The following is a 23,150-nucleotide window of genomic DNA, read 5'->3' as shown; positions in this document are numbered from 1 at the left end:
AGTATGCAAGAGAGAACAATATCCAGAGAGAGGGGATATGAAAACATTGACACGTGTAGGGGAAATCTCATAAGTTCAAGGAAGAAACAAGATCAAATTTAAACAAAGTCTTCCAGGGAGTTGAAACACAAGGATGATCTCCAGCTCATACTATGAAGTATACAAACTGTGATAGCAGAAACACAATGGGATTCTGCAAGGAAAGAAAACCTCCAGTCTTGTCTCTTTGAAAAAAACAACAACAGATTTTTAGAATCTCCAATGAAACCTTAGAAAATGGATTCAGACATATATAAAACGAGTTATCCTTTAGGACCATTTTGGGTCTCTTTCATAACTTCAAGGCCATGCTCTAGTTTCATTCTGCTGCTGTAATAAAAGCATTGACCAAAAGCAACCTAGCAGAGGGATAGATTTATTGGAGGTACATTTCCAGGTTGCAGTCCATCGCAGAGGGAAGTAGGGGTAGAAACTTAAGCAGGAACTAAATGAAGGACTGTTTCTCACTGGCTCACTCTGGCAAGTTCACGCTTAGCTCTCTTACACAGCTCAGAATCACCTGCGTAGGGATGGTGCCGCCCAGAGTGGGCCCTCCCATCTTCAAGGCAGTTTCCCCACAGGCCAATCTGATCAATACAATTCGTCAGTGGGGGCTTCCTCTCAGATTACTGTAGGCCATGTCTAGTTGCCAGTTAAAGCTAACCAAGATGGCTAGTTTCACATTTGAAACATCAATGCAATTCATAACACTTTTTAGAAGAAAAAATACCCCAAGCAATTAACACCAATAACTGCTGGGAGAATATTGGACTAAACTCCACCTGATAAAGGATCTTAGCAAACTGGGCATTGAAAGGAAACTTAATTTTGATAAAGGGAATTTCAAAGGAAAGAGAGGAAAGGAAATAAAAACCCTATTTTCTACTTTGTAGTGGAAAGCGTGCTTTCCTCCTTAGTGGTCAGAGAGAAAGGGCGTTGTTGTACTCGTTGTATTCAGCAATGCACTAGAATTCTGACCATCCTAGGTCATTCAAAGATAGTGGACCGTCGATGGCGTGGCCCCTCGAAGGCTGGATCCTTAGGCCAAGCAGCATACTGCAGAGCCCTACAGTATCTATGATAATACTTAGGGAACAGGAGAAGAATTGAGAGCATCCAAGTGGCCTGGTAGAAGACATGTGCTGACACATATATGCATGCACCCACACATGTGTGCACCCTTGCATTCCCACACAGGTATACCCACTCACCTGTATACCCACACACACTTGCACCCCACACATATGAACTCATATCTGTGCACCCCTACACCATATGTACTCACACAACCCACCCCAAACACATGTACCCACACACCTCCGTACCCACACACATGTGTACCTTTCCATCTGTGTACTCACACACATGCACATGCACATTCACATAAACACACACACACACACACATGCACACACACACAGAGAGAGAGACAGAGACAGAGACAGAAAGACAGAGACTCACACATACAGAGAGAGGGAGGGCAGAATTCTGTTAGATTTCCAGAGGAGAATTGAAAGCATCAGAAAGGGCCCCTGAGCATTTGCAAGAAAGGAGCTGCTAAGCTTGGGATGGAGGTGGGAAGGGCAGGCTCCTTGCCTGCAGGAAGGTGTGAAAGAAGCCATTGCCCCAATACTTGAGTTGCATTTCTTGTTTATATTTCATTTTTCTAATTCTGTTTTCTCCCTAGTAAATGAGGTATTTCTTCTCTGTAGCCCTTAGCACGTCTGTCAAGTAAATGAAATTGAAATACATGTTGCCAGTTCTTTGTAGCTGTGATATTTCTTTAAAACCAATCCTCAAAGCTCCTGAAACGTGCATTTCCACAGCACAGAGTTCTAATGTCTGGGGTTACTTTTAATGCATTTGGCCATGTGTAGACCAAACTGTGAATCCCATGCATTCTACCCGAGCGCTCCACAGCCTCCCCCTTTCTGCACCTTCATAGAAAATATAAAACTCCATTCATAAACATGAGTTACAATATGCCCCAGGCACCACATTTAAAAGATTGTTTGCTTTGTTGAAGTCTATCTCCACTGAGGAAGTCCGAATAAATAGCCTCAGGAGCCAGTGTCACCACTGAATAGAATTTATTCAACATTCACTGCGTGGAAAATGCTCCAAAGATTTGTGCTGTTTATACAGAATGAGTTATAAAATGTGTGGTCCACCAAGAGAAAAGAGAGTTTATAGCAGAGACCCCCCCAAAAGCCCCAACTGCTAGCTCACCCAGTCACCCTGCCTTGACTTCACAAACAGAAAGCCCTGTGTAAATAATGCTTAGGAGATGCAAAGATGTTCTGACCTTCAAGTCCCTTCAGCGCAGCTAAGTAGGCGACCCATATGTGTTGACAAAAGATCATAATGAAACCTTTTGTCTTATACAATCAGTATATGCTAAATGTGAAATCAGGCACACGCATAATACTCTAATGTGTCTTTATTTGCTATTGGTGTGATAGTGTTGCAAAATATTCCAGTGAACGTCTTGAAGTAAAAACAGAAAAGCCAAATTTCACAATCTTCATCTGCCACGGGGAAGACTGCAGTATGGTTTTAAAGCAAGGGTTCACTTACCTGATTCTAGAATAGATACAGTGGCCAGAATAGTTAGGATGGATGTCTAATAATACTACTTTAGAGCAGTCCTAAGAAGCAGAATCTAGAGTATATTATCCATAGACAAATGGTGGGTCAAATGCTTGCCATCACTTCTCTTATTCTCCTAATTAAAGTGTTTGAGCCCAATTCCCTCTCTTGATAGAGTTCTAACTCAGTTACAAGAGGACTGCTACCTGACATCAAGACTTGCCAGAAAGTCAATGTTATTCGACATGGGGTGGTTTTGGCTCAGAGAAATACATCTCGATTAGTGCAGTAGAACAGAAGCCTGGTAACATCCTCCCTCACGTAGCAGCATGATAGCGAAGTGCCACAATGACTTAATGAAGACATCCAGAGAGGTGGCTCCTTTCAACAAGGTGCATGGGGAGGGGGAGGGACATGCGAGCTTTTATCTTGAATGAGGCCATTTATAGTGATCTAAAGCTTAACTGGGCTTATCGTTTCAATGACAGGTATTGCACCACCATCGTATTTATTATCAAAGACTCTTACAAGAGGGCCTGGGGGAGATGGCTCAGAGGGTAAGAACACCTGCCGTGCAAGCATGAGGACCTGAGATTGGTTCCTAGAACCCATGTGATTGCCTCCTGAGTGCTGGGGAATAAAGACATGCACTACCAACGCCCAGCCGCAGATACTCTTGTATGCATGTATGTACAACACACACACACACACACACACGAGCACATGAGCACACACAGGAACGCACAAAGGGATTGCACAAGTTTTCGAGATCATCACCTTTCTCTCTGTTTGAGGTCAGAACTTTTAGTGTCCTACAGAAAACTGGCCATCCTCCTGTTCAGGTTTCCCTGGGAATCTCTTATTCATGGTCCACTTTGAAGACCCTCCCATCATCCTCTCTACTTTGCTAGTTTCCTGCTATCTACTCTTCTAGTTGAACATGCCTTTGGACTTCTGGCAGACTGTTCTGGAAGGCTCAGAGGTTCTCATGCTCACTCACAGTAGATAGACCAACTCTCCTAAGTCTCTAGCTTCTTTTCCAATGACTTCCAGGTCTGCTCCCCTGGTCTGGGCAGTTGAACAGTAAGCTGAGGGTGTAGCAGAGAAACCCAAGGGCACCAGGAGAGAGGGAAGGTGGACAACTCTGCTGCTTAGGAAGGAGCTCACAGAGGGGCCTGTTGACTTTCCTGACTTATCCACAAGCCCTGAGCTAACCTGGGAACATCCACCTTATTGAATCAAATTTGGGCAAATTCTGAATGAGTAAGAAAAGTTCTAGTAAAATCACATTGACTAAACTTGAAGTTTGATGACAGTGCTCTGTGTTTTTTAACAGAACAGATTAAATTTTTGTTATCATCTCTGTAATGAGTTTTATTCCTGGGTCCTGTGAAGACAGGTTTAAAGGAGTCCACAATTACCCGGATAAAGAATTAACAGGTATTTATTAGGGGAGCACTCATACAATGGTGGTAAATGACCACTGCAGTCTTCCTGCTCCTGGAGATTCAGCCTCCGACCCTCAGGATGTTCCAACCACAACCCAAGAGAGTTGCCATAGCCCCTCCTCTTCCTCATTAGTGATCACATCCAGATACCGAAGACACGTCCTTGGGCCCACCACCCCAAGTCCACTGGTGGAACAAGATGCCATTACAGTCCCAGTGGACTGAAGATTGGGTCCATTCCTTTACTCCTGTATCCATGGGTCTTACTGTCAATTGCATTTTACCTCATTGGAAGTGGAGCAGACATCCAGGCCCCTGGATCTGGGTTCAGACACGTGGTTTGCTTTGGTCAGTGGGATTAGAGGGGCTAGTGGGTATAATTAGCAGGTGTGATGCAAGGAGACCTTCAGATCTATCAGTGGACTATGCCAGTGGGACTCCTGGTCCCAGAAAGGTGAGTGCTCTGCAGAGTAGGCCCAATTTGAATCTGCAGCCCCTAGCCAGAGTTATGAATGTTATAGCCATCTATAGTTATCAGGGTTAGAGCAGCCAGCATGTAGATACTTGGTGTTTTTTAAGCCACTCTGCCTTTGGGGGTTGATGTGTGGTTATTTTGACACCAGCTGATCAGACTAAGAAATACTATAGTTTTTTTAGAGACATCAGCTATTGCAGGTCCACTTGGCTGTAGCAACGGCTCTAAATACCGCACCCTGCTGTCATCTCCACCAGCATCATTGGAAGGCTAGCTCCCAGTGGGGCTTCTGAATGTGATGTCAGCCTCTGCTCCGAAGCAGCTCTTTGGTCCCTGGCAGGTGATTCCTTCAAGCCTTATCCAAGCACCTATATCTGCTTCTTAGGGATGTCTGATTCTCGCTAACATGTCACAGTCACTGAGGAGTCCTGCAACTTTTTAGCCTCCAATTCCTTTAATCGGGTATTCTCCAAAATTCTCTGACTTTCAAATCTTTTTACCTTTCAGGACACACTGGGACATGCTGGTAAAGGCCACTAACCTCTGGTTTTCAGTCAGATGTCTCCTTTCTGGAAATGATGGAATGCTACTCTTCTCACTTCATTTTCTGCTCAATGTAACAATGATGAACAGAACCTAACTTTGATCTTCTGGTCTCCGGCGCCGAGCCTGCGGATAAGGCTCTAAAGTGTAGAAGTTAAATAAAAGCTATACTACCTAGAGTCACTGTTTCAGGGATTCTCCACAATTTTATACACATTCTGAAACACAAAACCTCATCTTTAACTTTTTCTAAATTATGGGGTTTGCATTTTCATTCTCCCAGTGAATATTTTATCAGAACCCGAAACTCAAGATCCCCAAATCACACCAATCACTGGAGCGATTGCTCCTCAGTTCTTCTGTGTAGTTGGCAACACTGTTACTCTCACTAGACCAAGGCTAGCAATCATGCCCCTTTGTCCTCCCGAGTTTGAGTGATTGCTGGGTCTTGTATATTTCCCCTGTCCTGTCCTCTTACCAGGCACCTACTTTTGCTGCTACTATGATATTCAAGGTCAGGAGTTGCAAAGTTCTCCTGAAGGGTTAGACTGTATGTATATTAGGTTCAGTGGCAGCCTGTGGTCTCTATAGTAACTCCCTTTCTCTGAGGTTGTATTTCAGAAGTAGTCAAAGAACAGTCCTTAAGTGGTTTGAAATAAGGCTCTGTGGTTATGTGTTGACTCACATATCAGTTGGTCAGTGAATATGAGCTTCTCAGGAAGGGAAAACCTCCAGAAGAAGCTGGAAGCTAAAAGTCACATGTCACCAACACTCCCAGCAGCTGGGACAAGTACTTCATTGACAAATTTATCACCAGGGTCACTCCATCAGCCACATATTAATTTTCTTTATAATCCTCCAATTGAACATTTCTTCCAAAATTTCCTAAAGTCTGCTTTGTCTTAGTTTTATGATAACTCAGATTTCCATGTTTCCACAGTTCTAGAGATGTTTTCTTTGTGAGCACTCCTTAACAGAAGTGGGGTAAAAAGGGCATGGATGTCAGAGTCAGAACCACCTGGTGTGAATCTCAGCTTTGCAAACTCTTATTAGATGTGCGAGCCCATGAAAGCCCCTCAACCTGCTTGGTTGAGCCCCTCAACCTGCTTGGGTGAGCCCGTCAGCCTGCCTGTGCTATGTTTCTCAGCATAAAAACTCTAATACCTTCTTTATATTGTCATGGGAACACAGGAAATGATAAGTATAAGCATTGTACAAGTGCTCCAGAAATATTGATTTCTCCCTTTTTAGAAAGAGGACAGACTCACTTTGGTGTCCCCTGGAGCAACACTATAGTGTCATAAACATTTAAGGGACTTGATGTGTCTTTACTGAATTTGATCTTTGTAAGTTTAAAAGAAAACCACCAAATTCATTCCCACTGCAGACATGAACTCCTTGTGTATAGAAGGCCCATCTCTTTTGTTTCCAACCTAGAGACTTTGGAAAAAGAAACTAAGGACAGCATGAGAGGTGGGGGAGTGACGGGGGAAATAAAGGGCTTTTAAGCTTTCTGTGTTTGCATGGGGTGAGTGTCTGTATATGCAAGGGACTACTGGGACCACTGAGTAAACAGTTCTTGAGTGTCTTGCTAGAAGCCCACTGCTTGAAACCATCTGTCTTGAGAACCACGGGACAGCAAGAGAATCATGAAAGTGGAACCCAGGCCTTTGTTCTCCTAGTTGGCAGTGGTAATGACAGCTCTGGCCCTCTTCTTAGGTTGTAATCTCTTTTGCAGCAAACAGCAGTAAATGTCAACTCTGAAAGCCACCCAGTTTGACAACGAATTATTTAAGCACTAAGGGTGACAAGAAGACTGTATTTTATCAAGTCATTCAGCTGGCTTAGAGGACTTCCTTGCTGGCCTTTTATATCTGATGGGCAAAAGCGTCCACAGTAGCAGATGGGGAATGTCAGCCTGGATGTATATATAGTAATAAAAGATAGACATTGTAACTGACTTGTTACATCTATTTAAGAAACACTTTTGGGGTATGCTCATATTTTTCACAATGTGGCCATTTTAGAAACTGGTGTCTCCCCTGTCCCAGTTAGAAGCTAAGCTCCCACTCTGGATGCTGTCACTTCCACTTGGAGCTTGCAAAGGAATTTCCTGAGTTTGGGAGAAACTTCTTGATTTACCTGAAAATTTAGAATTTTGATTGATGATTTTTACCTAAATTTTACTGTCCTGTCCCATGAGGCCTCCTTTCCCTCAATGCTTGTTGCTTGGACACAAAGGCACAGGACAGAGCTGTGCAGCAAGGGATCTGCTGGGGACAAGAGTGGGGGATGAAATCTAGCTCAGGTTCAGAAATTAGGCTGCTCCAAGGACAGGACCTTGTTCAAACAGGAGACACATTGTTTCCATATGTCTGTTTCTCTTGGTTATGCTCAAAGTTCAATAAAGCTAAAAGAAAAAACAAAACAAAATAAGCCCAAAACAAAACAAAAAACCAACACTCCAGAGGAGACAGAAGACACAGGTGCATCTGTTTCAGAAGACCAACCTCAGCCAGCTTGCAGTGTTAAACCTATTTATTCTCTGTCTCAACTGTGGTGGGATAGTCTACACATGGTAAAGCAACATTATTCTACACACACACACACACACACACACACACACACACACACACACACACACGTAAAACAGGAAGTTGGAACAAAATCCATACTTATCAACATCCATAATACACTTGATGTATTTATTGCCTTAGAGATTTTCAGAAAGATTAAAATTTCAGATTTTGGGTAGGTGTGTGTGTGCGTGTGTGTGTCTGTATGGTTCTGTGTGCATGAGAGGTCAGGTTGTGGGAGATCAGCAGACAGCCTCTGATCCCTCGGAGCTGGAGTTATAGCCCGTTGTGAGTGGCCTGGCACAGGTACTGGGAATGAACTCTGGTCCTTCGGAAAGGCAGAAAGTGCCTGGAACCACTGAGCCAGCTCTCCAGTTTTTGCACAGTTGTGCTATAGGGAGCTACCAGGTCTAGGCAGAGATCTCTATTCGTCTCTTGCCATTGCATGTGGATGTATAATTATCTGAATTCTTAAGTGTCATAAAAATAGTTACCCCACAGCAAGCAACACCTTTGTGTGGTTTGTTTGAGGCGGGGTCTTTCTATATAGCCCTGCCAGTCCTGGAATTCAACACACAGACCAGGCTGACCTTGAACTCAATGAGATCTGTCTGCTTCCAGCAATACCTTTTACAGGGTGGTCTTTTGTATTTCCAGCAAAGCCTCAGGTATCACAGCTAGTGGGAAAGATGAATGGATAGCCCTATGCTATGAATAATAACTAGCATGCTTTGGTGAGGACTAGAGGGGCATGATTCTTGATTACTGACTGTATGCATCACAAAGACCTTATCATGAAGACTTTTCCCATTGACATTTAAGAGAGAGTATAAATATGGGTGTGTGTTTTAAGTGAGTCCCAAGAGGCAGGAGCCCGAGCTTACAAATCTTCAGAAGTGTTTCTAGTAGTCTGTCAAGTTCAGTTGACAATGTTTTATCCGTTATGCAGCTATTTCCATAATGATAAAAATTAGTGGTTTAGAAGGGGAAGGAAGAATTCGTCGACATCCAAGCACAGAAGTCATCCCAGGGGCTTTGCAGATAAATCAGCTCCCACATTCTCTCTGCTAATGAGGAAAATGCATCTCAAGAGCAGGCCTCCATTCTAAAGGCCTCACCAGTGGGGAAGAAATAGCAAAATCATGGGGAGATGTTACAGGGTAGAGAGCAGTGCAGCTGGAGAAGGTATCAAATGCTGTCCACGGTGAAGGGAACATCACAGGGAATGTGGACCCCACCGTTTCTGGCTCTCATGTTCTATCTTCAGTTTAGATGAAGGACATCTGTGGGAGAGGGAGAGAGAGAGGGAAGGAGAGGGAGAGGGAGGGAGAGGGAGAGAGAGGGAGGGAGAGGGAGGGAGAGGAAGAGAGAGAAGGAGGGAGATGGAGGGGGAGAGAGATGGAGGGAGAGGGAGAGGAGTGAGGGAAGGAGAGAGAGAGAGAGGGAGGGAGAGAGGTTACAGTGTGCATTCTCCTGTTTCCTCTTTTTCCACTCATTCACAGCTGCACTGCACACTCAGCACACATACACACACACAGGTACACACACACACACAGGTACACACGCACACACGCACGCACACACATGCACGCCCCGACTGAAAACCAAAGGAGAACCATGTTCAGTGGTAGAGACAAATGAGCAAGGAGACCCAGTTTCTGCTTCAGTTTCTTGTTTACAAAGATATTCAATGTATGAACTGATCTTGAGCTATGAAGAAAACTGCAGGAGGATGAGAAGGTGAGAATTAGATATTCAATGTATGAACTTATCTTAGAGCTATGAAGTAAACTGCAGGAGGATGAGAAGGTGAGAATGCAGAAGGTTCTACTTCAGACATCAGTTAGGAAGGCCCTCTTTGATGGGGCAACCCAGAGCACAGAACCAAAGCCAGAGAGAGGCCTGGTGAACCCTGGAACAGCACCCTTCCAGCCCGGAAGGGGCCAAGCTACTTGGAAGTAACATCTCTGATCATTTGAAGCCCTTAAGGCCCCACAACTAAGAACTCTGGGAGACCTTGCTCCTGACTCGTCTACCTCTTGTCTTATTTGCCATCTGCCTTTCTCTGGACACTTCTTATTCTTCTTATGATTAACTGACTGCTGTGTTCCCACCTCTCTTGGCTATGATACTAACCTGGGGCAGACAGGATGATCTGAGCTGCGTTCAGACTCCCTGTGCTCCAGACACCTGTCTTCTGATCCCCCTTGTACTGATTAGGATCCTGGGATGGGATTGGCCTGGGCAGCCTTTGGTGCCATATGGTAGACTGAGAAGAACTAGTCCCTCAGGACCTCTGGTGTCTAAAATACCACATGGTTTTCAAGGGAGGAGGGAGTCTCCACTCAGTGTGTTTAAGTCCTGTCCTTGAAAGGACATTTACTTTGTTAGAACCCTGAACCTGACTCTTGTCATCAGCTACTCCAAGTTTCCTAGGGAGGCCACTCACAGGCCTTGGTGGCTCCTAGGTCATCTCTGAATGACACTTCAGTAGGTGGGAGTGTGGGAGGACACCCCCTCCCCCATCTGCAGCAATCCCGAATCTTGGAATCTCCCTGGGTGTTTTTTCTGTCTCTTTTCTGGAATGCAATGAATGTTTGCATTTGTCCGAGGAAGACACAGTTAATCTCAAGACACATAAAATAACAGGAAACTCCATGGTCGTTGGGTGTTTAACACACACAACTAATCTTTTCTAAGAGATGGTGGAAAGGATTGTAGCTGTCTTGGAGATGGGGAAAACAGGCCACGGGTCTTTGTTGTTGTCTAACAGGCTGTTAAAAGGAATTCAAATACTGTAACAAAGAGAAACGTTTGTGTCTTCTTTTAACCTTGGAAAAGACTGAAAGAATTCTCTTAAAACCCTGAGTGTTGTTACAAGATTCAATTTTCAAGCATTGGCTACTAAATTCTCTGATAAGAACTTGGGGGTCCAGATGCACCTGGAATGCAAGGGCCCAGCTGGGGAACACAATACCCTCCTGTTCTGCTGTGAATGGTGTGTGTGTGTGTGTGTGTGTGTGTGTGTGTGTGTGTGTGTGTGTGTGTGTGTGTGTGTGTGTTTCCCTGGTTTCTGACCATCAGATGGTTTTAAGGTTGTTAGGAGCAAGTGTTTCTTTTAACACCTTTGAACAACTTGCAATTGGTCATTTGAACCACAGTTTCTGTTGTGAGACTTACTAATGTGTCCAACTGGTATTTATTAAGGCCAGTTGTCAGAACCTGGCATTTATTCCTTTGTTCCTGGATTGAACTCATCATGTTGAAAACACAGTATTGGGAGGTGAAGGCCTCCAATGGGGTTATTGTTTGCTGTTCAGGTCAAGGCAGTGATGGACGCCAACCACCAACTGTGCTGCTCCTGACAGTTTGTGAGCCACTGTTGGAGGCAGTGGCAGCACAGTACACGACAGGGGCAGTGTGTGGTAGAGACGGTGTACTCATCTCAACAAAAGAAGGAAGCCAGGGGTCTCGATGTCCTTCTCAAGGCCAGCCCCATGTGACCTAACTTCTTTCCCACAACTCCACCTCTTATGATCCTACCACATGCCCACAGCTTCCATAGACTGGGGATTTGGCCTTTAGACACACGAGCACTTTGGAGACGTGTAGGATCTAAGGCGCAGCATTATTTTCCTGTTAAACCTCAAGAGTATGTACACAATCTGGGCGGATTGGTCTGGCTGTCCTTAGTGTACTCTCAGGAGCCACCCAAAGATCTGTGGCTTAGCAATCACTTTGCCTCAAGTTCTCTGGGAAGCTTGTCTGTCTTTCAATTTTAAAGACTTTAGATTTGTGATATAAAAAAATTCACATCTGCATGAACATGCCTAATGGATATATAATGGGCATTTCATACCGTGATATAGTGAACCACAGCAGAAAATTCTGGATACATGTGTACATGACTATGCCTATCAAAATTTCTGGTTTTCTGGAAATTTGAGCAGCTGAAGTAGGAGAGAATTAGTCAGTATTAGGGAGTGAGTGTCTACATTATGAACTTAGATGACACCACTGATGATGAGAAATTAAGGGAGGAGTTTCTTCTTTTGGATCTATCACCAGCGCTCAGGTGGTGTTAGAAGACGGAAGACACAAAGGGTTTGTCTTTGCTTCTCATTTCCTGAAGAGACAACCAAGGAAGGATTTTGGGCTCGAAGCCACTGCACGTTGCCTTGGCCCAGAGGAAGGAAGAGCAGAAGGCTCACCTGACTAACTAGTCTATGCAGCATGTGGCTGACATGAGAGCACTCTCTGCCAATGCCATCCTAAGTCAGCTCCAGCCTACAGCTGGCGGCTACTTTATGCCAGCAGTTCCACAGGCTCAGGGAAGGTCTCCATATTACACGCCTAACCAGCTAGCACAGATGAGGCCTAATCCACTCTGGCAACAAGGCTTCTAAGGAATGACAAATGCTATGCAGCAGTCTGGGCCTCGTCCAGCTCTTCGCCATCCGGTTCCAACTGGTAATGCTCCTGCCTCTCGTGGCCTTCCTACTACCACTCAGAGTGTGGGGTCTGAGTGCCGGGACTGCTTGTCTATGCACTTTGGTGGGGCTAGCGCCGCCCAGCACGGGCTGACTGACAGCTGCCAGTCTGGAGGCGCTCCTGCGGCTGGGCCAAGCCTTGCGCCTGGTGCCACAGTTGCTGCTCCTGCTCCCAGGATTGTGACTCCATACAAATAGGCCTCCAGCGTCCGCAGCCCTCACCCTGCCACTCAGCCACTGCAGGCACCACAGCCTGTAGTCCATGTCCAGGAGCAGGAGACACTGACTGCCTCGATGCTGGCTGCAACACCGTCCCCGGAAGAGAAGCAGATGCTGGGGGAGCGTTTGTTGCCACTTATCCTAACAATGCATTCGAATCTGGCTGGAAAATTTACAGGAATGCTGCTGGAAAACGACAGCTCTGAGCTGCTCCACATGCTGGAGTCCCCTGAGTCTCTCCGTTCCAAGGTGGGAGAAGCTGTAGCAGGAAGTCCTGCAGGCTGACAGCTCTGAGCTGCTCCACATGCTGGAGTCCCCTGAGTCTCTCCATTCTAAGGTGGGAGAAGCTGTAGCAGGACGTCCTGCAGGCTCATCATGCCAAGAAAGAAGCCACCCAGGGGGTGGGGGTGGGGGTGGGCACTGCTGCTTCTCAGACAAGGAAAAAGAGTCAAAAGCCAAATAACCCCTCATGGAATTCAGCTAAGGTCTGAAGACTGCCTGGTTTGTCTGTGGACCTCCACACCAAGAACCACACGTTGCAAATTCAATAGGTCATTTTGTACCAAAGGTCAATTATGAGGCACCTAGAATTTTTCAATTATAAGAGTGTATTTTCTCAGTTCTGCTATGGTCCAGGTGGTAACTTTTTTTTTTTCTATGTGGGTTCTGATTTTTTTTCTCCCTCACAGGAATTTATTTTGTTGTACTCAAGACTTAAGTTTCTGAATAAAGAAAAAAATCTGTAAAAAAAATATGGTTTTTTTTGCCGGGCGGTGGTGGTGCACGCCTTTAATCCCAGCACTCGAGAGGCAGGGGCAGGCGGATCTCTATGAGTTCAAGGCCGGGCTGGACCGACAGCCTCCAAAACAATACAGAGAAACCCTGTCTCGTAAAACCAAATACATATATATATACATATATATATATGGTTTTCAAACAAGACTTCATATTTAAGCAAGAACACTAACTGACGTATATTTTATGTAAAGAAAATAAAAATAACTGTCTAGTCAGTGATCACAATTTCAAACACATGTGCAGGCTTGATGATGCACACTTGTAACCCCAGTGCGGGGGAGGCTGAGGTTCGGAGGCTGTGGGTTGGAGGTGAATCTAGACTACAGAGCAAATCAAAGGCTCCCTAGGACACACACTGAGGCCAAGCCACAAAAAGAGAAGCAAATAAATAAACTTGAGATATACTTAATAGCTATCAATGTAAAGAAAATGAATCAATTCTGGCCAATATTTTCAGGATAAGAAAGGAACTTTTCATTGAGGCAAATTCTTTCTCTCCGCAATGGAGTGTTCTTTTGTTCCTTCCCCATCAACACCAGAAAGGAAACGCGCATGCGTTAGTAACAGCACCCTTGATGGAGATGAATGAGTTAACGTTCAAGTTCAAGCTTTGCCTCAGAGGTCTGGAAGGGAAGATGTCATTTATTGTTACTGACTTCCCACTTGGGTGTGAAGAGTCAGAAACCAATAGTCAGCCGTGCTTTCCAAATCCGTGTGTAGTGTGAACTGAGTTATTTCTCTTTGGAAAACTGGGGGGGGGGGGCTTATGAATAAAATCTTAGCCTCAAGCCAGGTGCGCCTCATGTTTGAAAGACGACTTCCCGTTGGTTCTCCTCCACTCTCAAACCCTTAAAGACTCGTGTGCTGAGGAGCTGACCTGCAGACAGCATCTTTGGGCGCCACACGCGTGTTCAATGTCCATATTGGGGCTGAGTGTGCTGGCACAGGGTAGATCCAGCTGTGGGTAGAGAACTGAGAAATGTGTTTGGAGACCTGTCATTTGGTGTAGCCACATCCCATGTTGTTGTCAGAAAAATATCCAACGAGAGGCAATGCTGGTCAGGCCTCAGAGGGCAGACTGGCTTCTTTATTTGCCTTTTACCTGAGCACGTTCTTGAAGCGACAGAGTCTCCCATGATGCTATAACCATGTGTGTTTAATCCTGTAGGCAGTGCTGTCAGGGAGAATACTGTACTCTGACGGAAGCCACAAGACTGGTGCCTGGCCACGATTTCTCTTTCTTTCTTTTTTTTTTCTGGTGGAAAAACATACAGCCACCCCACCCACACACACTTAGCCCAAGCAAATCAAAGGAAGAATTAACCTTGACCCAGCACGGCAGTACCGTGCTGACACATTCCACAGCATACGGTACAGTTCATTTACCTGCAGACTTCATTTGGATCCCACAAGCCTCCACACTGTTATTTTCTGCATTGCTTTTAGTCAACACGTCTCTTCAGTCTTAAGACTCTAGTGGTTAGTTGGGTTTACTCTTAAGTGGCTCGAGGAGAGCATCTCCTAATGAACAGCATGGCCATGCAGGGCACAAGGCACATTCTTACCTATTCCCTAATTAATTTTGATGGCACCCCACAGTGAGGCATCGCGACTTCCAAGCTACAGAGGAGAAAATGGGATTCTGCCCGGCTGTGACTTACGCTCCTCATAGCACCAGTGAGTGGCAGACTGAGTGTCTGAAAGCTTCTGGGGTCTCCTGACCCTCCGCTACATGCATTTTCCATCCTCCTGCAGTCACTTCCCCATGGTGACAAGTATGACTTAAAATTCACAGGAGACTGGACCACTGCGTTTATTATTAAGATATGTGGGAAATCTTTACGTCCTTGGATCACGTTTAAAACACAAGCAGCCCTTTGGAATGGGAAAGGTCTCCATATTCTGGAAGATTGGTCCTTCCTCTCGATGACCTCTCCAGATCGATGCTGGATCCAAAGCCCGAGTCCTGGGACCTTGCCTGTATTTACACTCTCCCCCTGAGTGAGCTCATCCAGCTCCGTGGCTTTAAATAACATCTGCGAACGGATGCTACACAAATTTATAACCCTGGATCTAACCCTGGCCTGCAACTCCACCTGTTTCTCTCCTGTCGTCCCTCTTTGGAATTCTGCTTCTACCTTTTAATGTTGAGTGGAAATATAATAACTCCATGCTTGCACACACATTCACATGGTGAATTGCAACGATTCCAGATACATGCATGTTTACAGTACACATGACTAGGACAATTACTATTTCTTTATGTTGATACCTTTTTAAATTGTTTTAGGCACTGAGCCTTTGAGTCATCCCCTTTTCTTACTTTAATATATATGGTAAATTGCCAAACCTGGGATTCTTGATTGTTTTAGTTTGCTCCTTATTGCTGTGATAAACACCACAGCCAAAACCAACTTAGGGAAGAAGGGGTTTATTTGGCTTACACATCCCAGGATAGAGTTCATCAATGAGAAGCCAGGGCAGGAACCTGGAGGTAGGGACTGATGCAGAGACCATGGATTGGTGCTGCTTACTGTCTGGCTCTCCAGGGCTTGCTCAACAACCACCTTGCTTTTACTACCAAGGGCCACCGTCCCAGGGGTGGTACTACTCACAGTAGGCTGGCCCCACATCAACTATTAGTCAAGAAAATGTCCCACAGACATGCCCACAGGCCAATCTGATAGAGGCAACCCCTCAGCTGAATTTCCAGTTCCCAGATGTATCTAGATTTGTGAAGTTGACAAAAACAACAGCAAGAGACCCAGCCAGTAGTTGATACTGCCACTTCAGCAAATGGCACAGCTGCTGTCACGTTAGCTTGACTCCCCTCCTTTGTCCTTCCTCCCAGCATGCTCTGTTCAGACTACGCCTCTGTCATGCCCCTCCTATCTCACCTAGGCTGCTGGCTGCCATCATTCCCAGCTCATCCACCACCAATCAAACCTTACGACCCTCACTGAAAACATGGAGAGGCTCCCTCTGCTCTGATAATCTGATCTAACACCCCTCAGTGCCTTCCAGAGCCATGAAGGACTCGCTTGGGGCTGTGACTTCATTTTCTCCATGCCTCCCTCCCGTTGCTCTGGCTAGTCTACAATCTCTCCAGCAGACAACACAAACCCTCCATCTAAGAATGCAGCCCCTTCCCTGCTATCAGCTGCTGGTCCTTCTGCTTGACTCTGGTCCAGATCTTGCCAAGGCTGCTTCCTGTTATTAAGGCTCAGTGGCTCTCTCATTGCTGGAGACCTTTCCCGATTGTCTGCTCCCCCTCCCATGATGCCCTGGGGGATTTTCTTAGTAGCACTTAACCACTCTCGGAACTTATCTTATTTGTTCATGTTGCTCCCTGGCTATCCCACTGGAGCACCAACTCCACAGGACCATGGGCCTGTTCCCAATGAGGCCCCATATCTCTCGTGCCAGGAAGTCTGTGTTTTCCTTTATGCTCAAAGCTCAGTAAATACTGTGGGTGGGTGAATGGAGGCAGATTGGCTTAGGAAAGTAATGGAAAGGCTTTCCTATTGGCTGTTTAAAGATCCTCCCGGCTTTACTGGAGACACGGTCATCTTGCAGTATAGCTCAGGCAAACTTTGAACCCCCAGTCTTCACGTGCCACTGCCCAAGGAATGTCTAGGTACAAGTCACCACTCCCAGATCCAGTGATTGTCCTGTGACACTCCAGGGCTAGCCCCTCATTGAATCCACTTCTCCAGTGAGATTAAAATAATGACCAGCTCGCTTGGACTCCTGGTCATGTTGATAACTGAAAGACCCGTTAGAAACTAAAAGTGATTATGTTGGATAAGCCAGATCACAGTAACCAATACCACCACGACCTCACAGACTTAATAGATGGGTTATTGCACACCACCCCTCAGACATCTCTTCTCCACGTGCCACCCACACTGCCTATGCTGTTTCCACGCTATATCTCTCCCCCCTCCGACACCTGGCTTCCATTTTTACAGCAGGGAAAGAGAGCTGGCAATTCACAACCCCCACTTATAAATGCTGTGACCTAGAAGGGGCAAATACCATTTCTGATCCCAGTCATTGTTTAGAGGTTGTCAGTGGGGTCTTAACTGCAAATGTGGCTTATAATACGGCAGGAGTATTATGTATTTGAGAAATAGGAAATGTCTCTGTTACAGTCTATTCTTGTACACATACAATACAATCAACACCCATCCAAGGGTGTAATCTCAAGTTCTGCCGAGGCCAGGTATGATGGTACACACCACGCCTACAATCATAGCAATTGGAAGATCGTGGCAGGAGAATCATGAGTTGAAGCTAGCTTGAGCTACATAGCACCTTCAGGTCAACCTGAACAACATAGAAAGACCTTCCCTGAAAATACATGCACACCACTCTATTTTCCTGTCCGCTGCTGTGATAAAACACGCTGAGCTAAAGCAACTTACGGGGAAAGGGTTTGTTTGGTTGATACTTCCCCTCCATTCCTGAGGGGAGTCAAGGAAGAATGCAAGCAGGGGTGCAAGGAGGAGCAGACTGGAGATGTTCTACGACCAGTTTAAACCTTAGACGCCAGCCACATGCAGAGGGGAGCAGGGTCAGCTTGCAGTCTCTGGCAGTCTTGGAACAGGTTCTGTTGAGAATGGTTCCTGGAATAGGTCCCAAGGAGGGCCGTTTCATTTTATTTTTTTCTGGCATGTGGTTTCTGGTATCACTAATTCAGCAAGAGCATTCTGGGTTGTCAACAGGTTAGAAGCAAGGGAAAGAGAATGCCCGGTTCTTCTGGTAACTTTTCATGTTGGTGATGCTCACCATCTACACGCATGTCCACACAGGAGAATAGCTGGTTCTGCAGAGAAGTCCATGCCACCGACACGGAAGTAGGTGTCCCCAGAGGCTGTGCGTCTCCTAAGAAGCACGACACTTTGGGAGGAGGACAGTCAACTCAGAAGCCCCCTTCACAATCACGGAGACTGCAATAAAGAGAAAGTCATTTCCAACTGTGACTGAGCCCGAAGAAAGGTATGGATGTCAGAGAAAATATCCGTGGAGAAGCCAACTGGATTCACACGAAGTCAGCGCTGAATGCAGCAATCCGTTCTCAGACCAACGGTGATTGCGAAGACACATTCGGGACCTGGCTACAGAGCGAGGACTTGTGGCAAGGCAGGGACATGTGTGTTGGGTTGAAACACTGTTTAATTGCTATCCTCATCCTTGGTGCAGCCAGACATGGGTGCCAGGAGGAGATACTAGAGATGGGATGAGGTTTTACTTGACTGCTCAGTTTGGCCTAGTGGTCTGGCTACTCACCAAATTAAAAAGGAGACTCCTTTTTAATTTTTTTCCAGTCTGGCCACCTTTGCTGCTGCCAACATTCTACGTCTATGATCCGTTATCAGCAAGTGTCACCCCTTTGCCATATATAGGAACAGCAAGTGCAAGGAAAATGCACTGTGTGGGCGGATGACTCAGGAGGTAAACAAGCATTATATCTCCAGTGATGATAGACTTAGAGCCCTCAGGGCAGACTACTGTCTGCTGCCTCTCCCTGGCCCCTCCTCCCACAGTATCTTCATATAGCTCCAAAGGAGACTCCAGTACCCGCAACAAACTATCAAGTAAAGGTGGCGTCTGATCCAGGTTTGAAAACTGCAGTGGCGCCCTATAGACCTCCATGTGTTCACACATGCAAAGTCATTCCAGCCATCACCTCTCTCTCTCAGTATCTAACTCAGGGGTTGCTGACACCAAGATAAGGAAGTCACCCAGTCTCTCTGTCCTTAGTTGCATCTCCAGAGCACACAGTACCTAGTACCTACCACCATCAGACATCAAAAAGTACTTAGAACTTCTGGAAGGCATGCGCGGAGCCTCCTGGTGCTACGAATTCCCTTAATGCTTTCCCTGGTTTGGGCTGAGTGGGTTTTGTCATCCATAGAGAGGAAGGATGTGCTTGTCCTATGCCTAAGTTGGAAAAGCAAGTCTGAGCCTCAAGAAGGAAGATGGGAGCCAGAGAGACTCTAAGCCAGTGTCCACACGTGGACTATCTTCTCTCCGCTCGGAAAGCCTCAAGTCTGCTTTGAAGGGCTTCCGATTGATCCGTTCAGGCCCACTCACATGATCCAGTGTAATCTCCCTTACTTAAAGCCAGATGATAGTGACTTCAGTGGCATCTGCAAACAGCTTCACAAGTGACCTCTTGACTAGTGTCTGATGGGGTAAGGGGACTTTAGCTTGTCAAACCCATACATCAAACAATGGTTAACAAAAACAAAAGAATAGGTAAGGCGTGTGTTGGGAGAGCAGATGGGGGTGGGGGTGGGGTGAATGCTAGGAGGCAGAGGCCTGCCAGGTCCCAGGTGAAGTAGGAGGTGCAGTATCATCTTTCTAGAGAGACTGTGGTTCGAAGCTTTGCGATCCTGAAACATGCAGGTAAGAACCACGTCTCAGGACGGACCCTAGCAAGTGTTTCAAGTAGATGGAAGCCAACTCTGCTTCCTCCAGGGTCAAAGAGGCCTTGCCAGCCTCTCCTCTTGGCCTCCCTCCCTCAGCATGCACCTTAGAGAGGTGAATTTCCCCATGGCAGCGCCAGAGGGCGCCCGAGCTGAGGAAACGACCTCTAGGAGGTGGCCTGCAGGTGACCCATATAGGGACCCTCAGGCTAGGAACTTAGCATGGTGATTTCCTTACTCTGGGACACTTACACAGACTGCCTCTTTAACCTAAATGCTTCAGTGATTGTGGTCGGACTCCTGGGAGCAAATAACTGGTCCACAGGCTTTCCTCTGCAGGTGCAAGAGAGGCTGGTGGCTCGTAGATGGAGGTCCCAAGGCGAGGGAAGGGACATCTGGACACTCCATGACTCACTTACTAACCTTTCCTGAGCCTTCCTCTTATTCTTGAAACCCATGGATCACTTCTACTGCCCCAGGTTTGGAAAACTACGTTGATACCGGGATATTGAACCCATGATTAGCTTCGAGTCTTGACAGTCATCTGGGACACAGCCCCACTGGTCTCGGTTTCCCCTCCCAACTTCTGGAAAGATCTGCCATTTCCTCCCACAAAACAAGCCCTCCCAACAGAAACCTCTTCAGTCTATAAAGTTAGAACCCCAAGGCAAGAGAAAAGTCTTCTCTGAATTTTTTCCCCTAAGGTTGGAGATTAAAAAGAATGAGTAACGTCACCTGCCTCATCTTTCATTTCTCCCTTTAAACACACAAAGTCTTCTGGAATGCCCTTAAAGGCAGCATGGATTTGCAAGGAAAGAAAAGTCACTACTGAATGTCTATCAATATTTTCGGGTAGTGACATTATTTTAAAACAAAGACAAAAAGAGCTGACATGGATTTTTGCAGCCAAGCCCAAGTGGATGGTGTACAAAACAGGGTACAATAGACAGAAGAAATGAGCATCTCTGCGTTCATAAACTGCTCTCTGAGCAGCCTTGATTGTGCCCGATAGGGACATTTAAACACGCAGAGTAACAAGCGCAATTCTTACTTAAACACGCATGGCAAGGGTCGGGGTAGGGAGTCCTGTCCTGCTTACTCCTCTTGTCAGATGCATGGCCCCAGCTCACGTGTGGGTTTGCAAAACCCTGACAGGAATGGGTGTCTGTCTCCCAGACGTCTGGCTTATCAAGAGGCTTCTTCTATTCCCTGAAGACACTAGGCCTGGATTCATTAAGCCTTGTCACAGAAAAAAAAGGAAATATTTTTCTAAGGCTGCAACTAATCCTAAAATATAAACACGGGTGGGGGGTGGGGGGATGGTCACACATGAAAAGTTTGTGAATTTTTTAACTGGAAATGTGTAAAGATGTTGTTTCAAATCCTCAGATGAGGAAAATGACTCCCCTCCCCCAAAAGTCCCCAATGATTTTCCTTCCTTTGGTCCCAGACCTCCCCTAACAGACTCAATTAAATAATGTAATATCTTTTTTTTGAGTCATTTAGGAGAATATTTATATACTAGTGAAAGCAGGGAAAAGTTTTTAAAGATCTTGCTAACTGCACATTATATACAGGCAAATCTTGTATTTATGGCGTTTTTTTCCAAGCTAAGGGTTTTCCTCCCTTTACAGGCATGGGCACAGGCTGTCATTCCTTTGCAATCAGTGTGTTCCATGCTCCACAAAGAATTTTTTTAGAGCAAAAACGTGCCCTAATGAAATTCAGTAATTCTTTATAAAAAGAAAAAAGGATCTTTTATAAGCATTTTATATGCACAGAATATTTAAGCTTGGTGTGTACCTGGTGATGTTGGTTTCTGCTGACTGTGTAATACAGGTAAATCAACACAGTCCGAGGTACATTACAGGCTGCAATTTATTGGGTTTTACCTTCAGGTAAAGACTTCTATTAAGAATATACAAGTGTCTGCATACCTAACCCACCTTGTTTTCCAGGGGGGGTGTATGCATAATCTCTTTTTAAATTTGCTCAATCAAAGCTTGCTATATTGAATACATTTAATTGGAATCCAGTGGTTAAAAATATAAAAATTTACTGCTGTAGAAAAGTTTTGATTAGTACTTTCCATTAGCGAGTGTTGTTGATAAACCCTGGAACGGCACATTTGCATCCAGACAACTGGCTAGGCAAAAGAGGCAATGCCTTCAACTCCACAAATACATTATTTCCCATAAATATTCTTAATGAAAGACCTGTTCTGTTTCAGAGGAAGTAAAGGCAGGGAAAAATTTTAAATAATTGGAAGAAAAAAGGTTCCAACCTTGATAAACACATACATGGGGACTGGAAGGGTGAGTTATTAGGTGTAGAAAAGTAGAGTCTAAGAAACCTATCGTACCCAGAGAGCCAGGCAACCGCTGTGAAAACATGGCAGGTGGCGTCTGGAAGCAAGGCCTTTCTTTCACTCCAGACTCATCCTTCTTCCTGAGTAAAACCCATAGTCTCGTGAAAAAAAAAAGAGATTTTTGCACTAATGAAGTATTTTGGGAAGATTATAGTTAATGCTATATTTTCCAAAATATAATAAATAAGTGAAAGGAAAGAAAAAAGAAAAAAGCCTATATTTTAAACAAAATTCAAACAGAGGAATTTCCAATTCTCAGAATTTTGTAATCAACCATCACTCAAAATGCAGCTACCGATTTAGAAGGCATTAATTAACAGCAACAGTGCAGGCTTAAGGGAATTCGGCCTCTCCTTCACTCCTTTATGAGCTCTGTATCCAGAAGGGCACCATTGCTCAGTGACATGCTTCAATCTTCAGTCATGGAGGCATGCTGCAATACCTACCATAAGTAATGGCCAGGGCTCTGGCACTCAGTACTGGTATTCTGATTTCACATGTCACAAGGAAAAGTCTCAGGTGTGGACTCTGAGGCCTGAGTCTAGAACTTTCTAATACACAATTCTTAAGGATGGGTTAAGTTTGAGGACTGTCGCCTTGTCAATATCCTATGATACATTCCTGTGGACTGTAATGCTTCATGTGTGGGTGTGTGTGTCATGGGAAAAGGAATTCAGACAGCACAATGGAGAAAGAGGGTACAGTGTCCACTCTGCGCATGCAAGGCAAGGTTACACTGTAACCCATTGCTTTGCATATTTGTGTATTGTCATAGCAGAAGCATGGCTATCTTAGTCATAATGAATTCAGAGATTTCAAAGGTGGATATTAGGATTTCAAATTGGTGATAGCTGTCCCTATTGTGGAGGATGTCAAGTGTAAAATACAAGGCTTACTCTCACCTGTGGAAAAACTGAAACCATCAAAAAAGAAACTCTTGCTCATGGGCTGATAAAGAACCAGCAAAGGGCGTCTGTCTCTCAGTTTCCCAAGGCTCTTTCTTTGCAAAATCAACACCTCTGTATAAGGAAAGCAACTCAATGACAGCAGCAAACGATGCTTGTGAAGATGCTGCCTGCGAAAAGAACGTTAGACTGAAGAATACATGTATGGGAGAATGACATTTCATGTTGGAATGACTTGAATTGAGAAAAGGTCAATGTGTTCAAAT

At 45.3% G+C, this 23,150-nt stretch overlaps 1 pseudogene; it reads left to right on the top strand.

Annotated features, from left to right (window-relative positions):
* Positions 1-4,468: 4,468 nt before the first annotated feature.
* On the top strand, positions 4,469-12,870 carry LOC101837170 (annotated as a pseudogene).
* The last annotated feature ends 10,280 nt before the right edge of the window (positions 12,871-23,150 follow it).

The sequence above is a fragment of the Mesocricetus auratus genome, unplaced genomic scaffold (assembly GCF_017639785.1).
Source record: "Mesocricetus auratus isolate SY011 unplaced genomic scaffold, BCM_Maur_2.0 Super-Scaffold_100676, whole genome shotgun sequence".
NCBI classification, from domain to species: Eukaryota; Metazoa; Chordata; class Mammalia; order Rodentia; family Cricetidae; genus Mesocricetus; species Mesocricetus auratus.
Note: the sequence above shows the minus strand (reverse complement) of the source record. Positions and strands in the feature narration are given on the sequence as shown.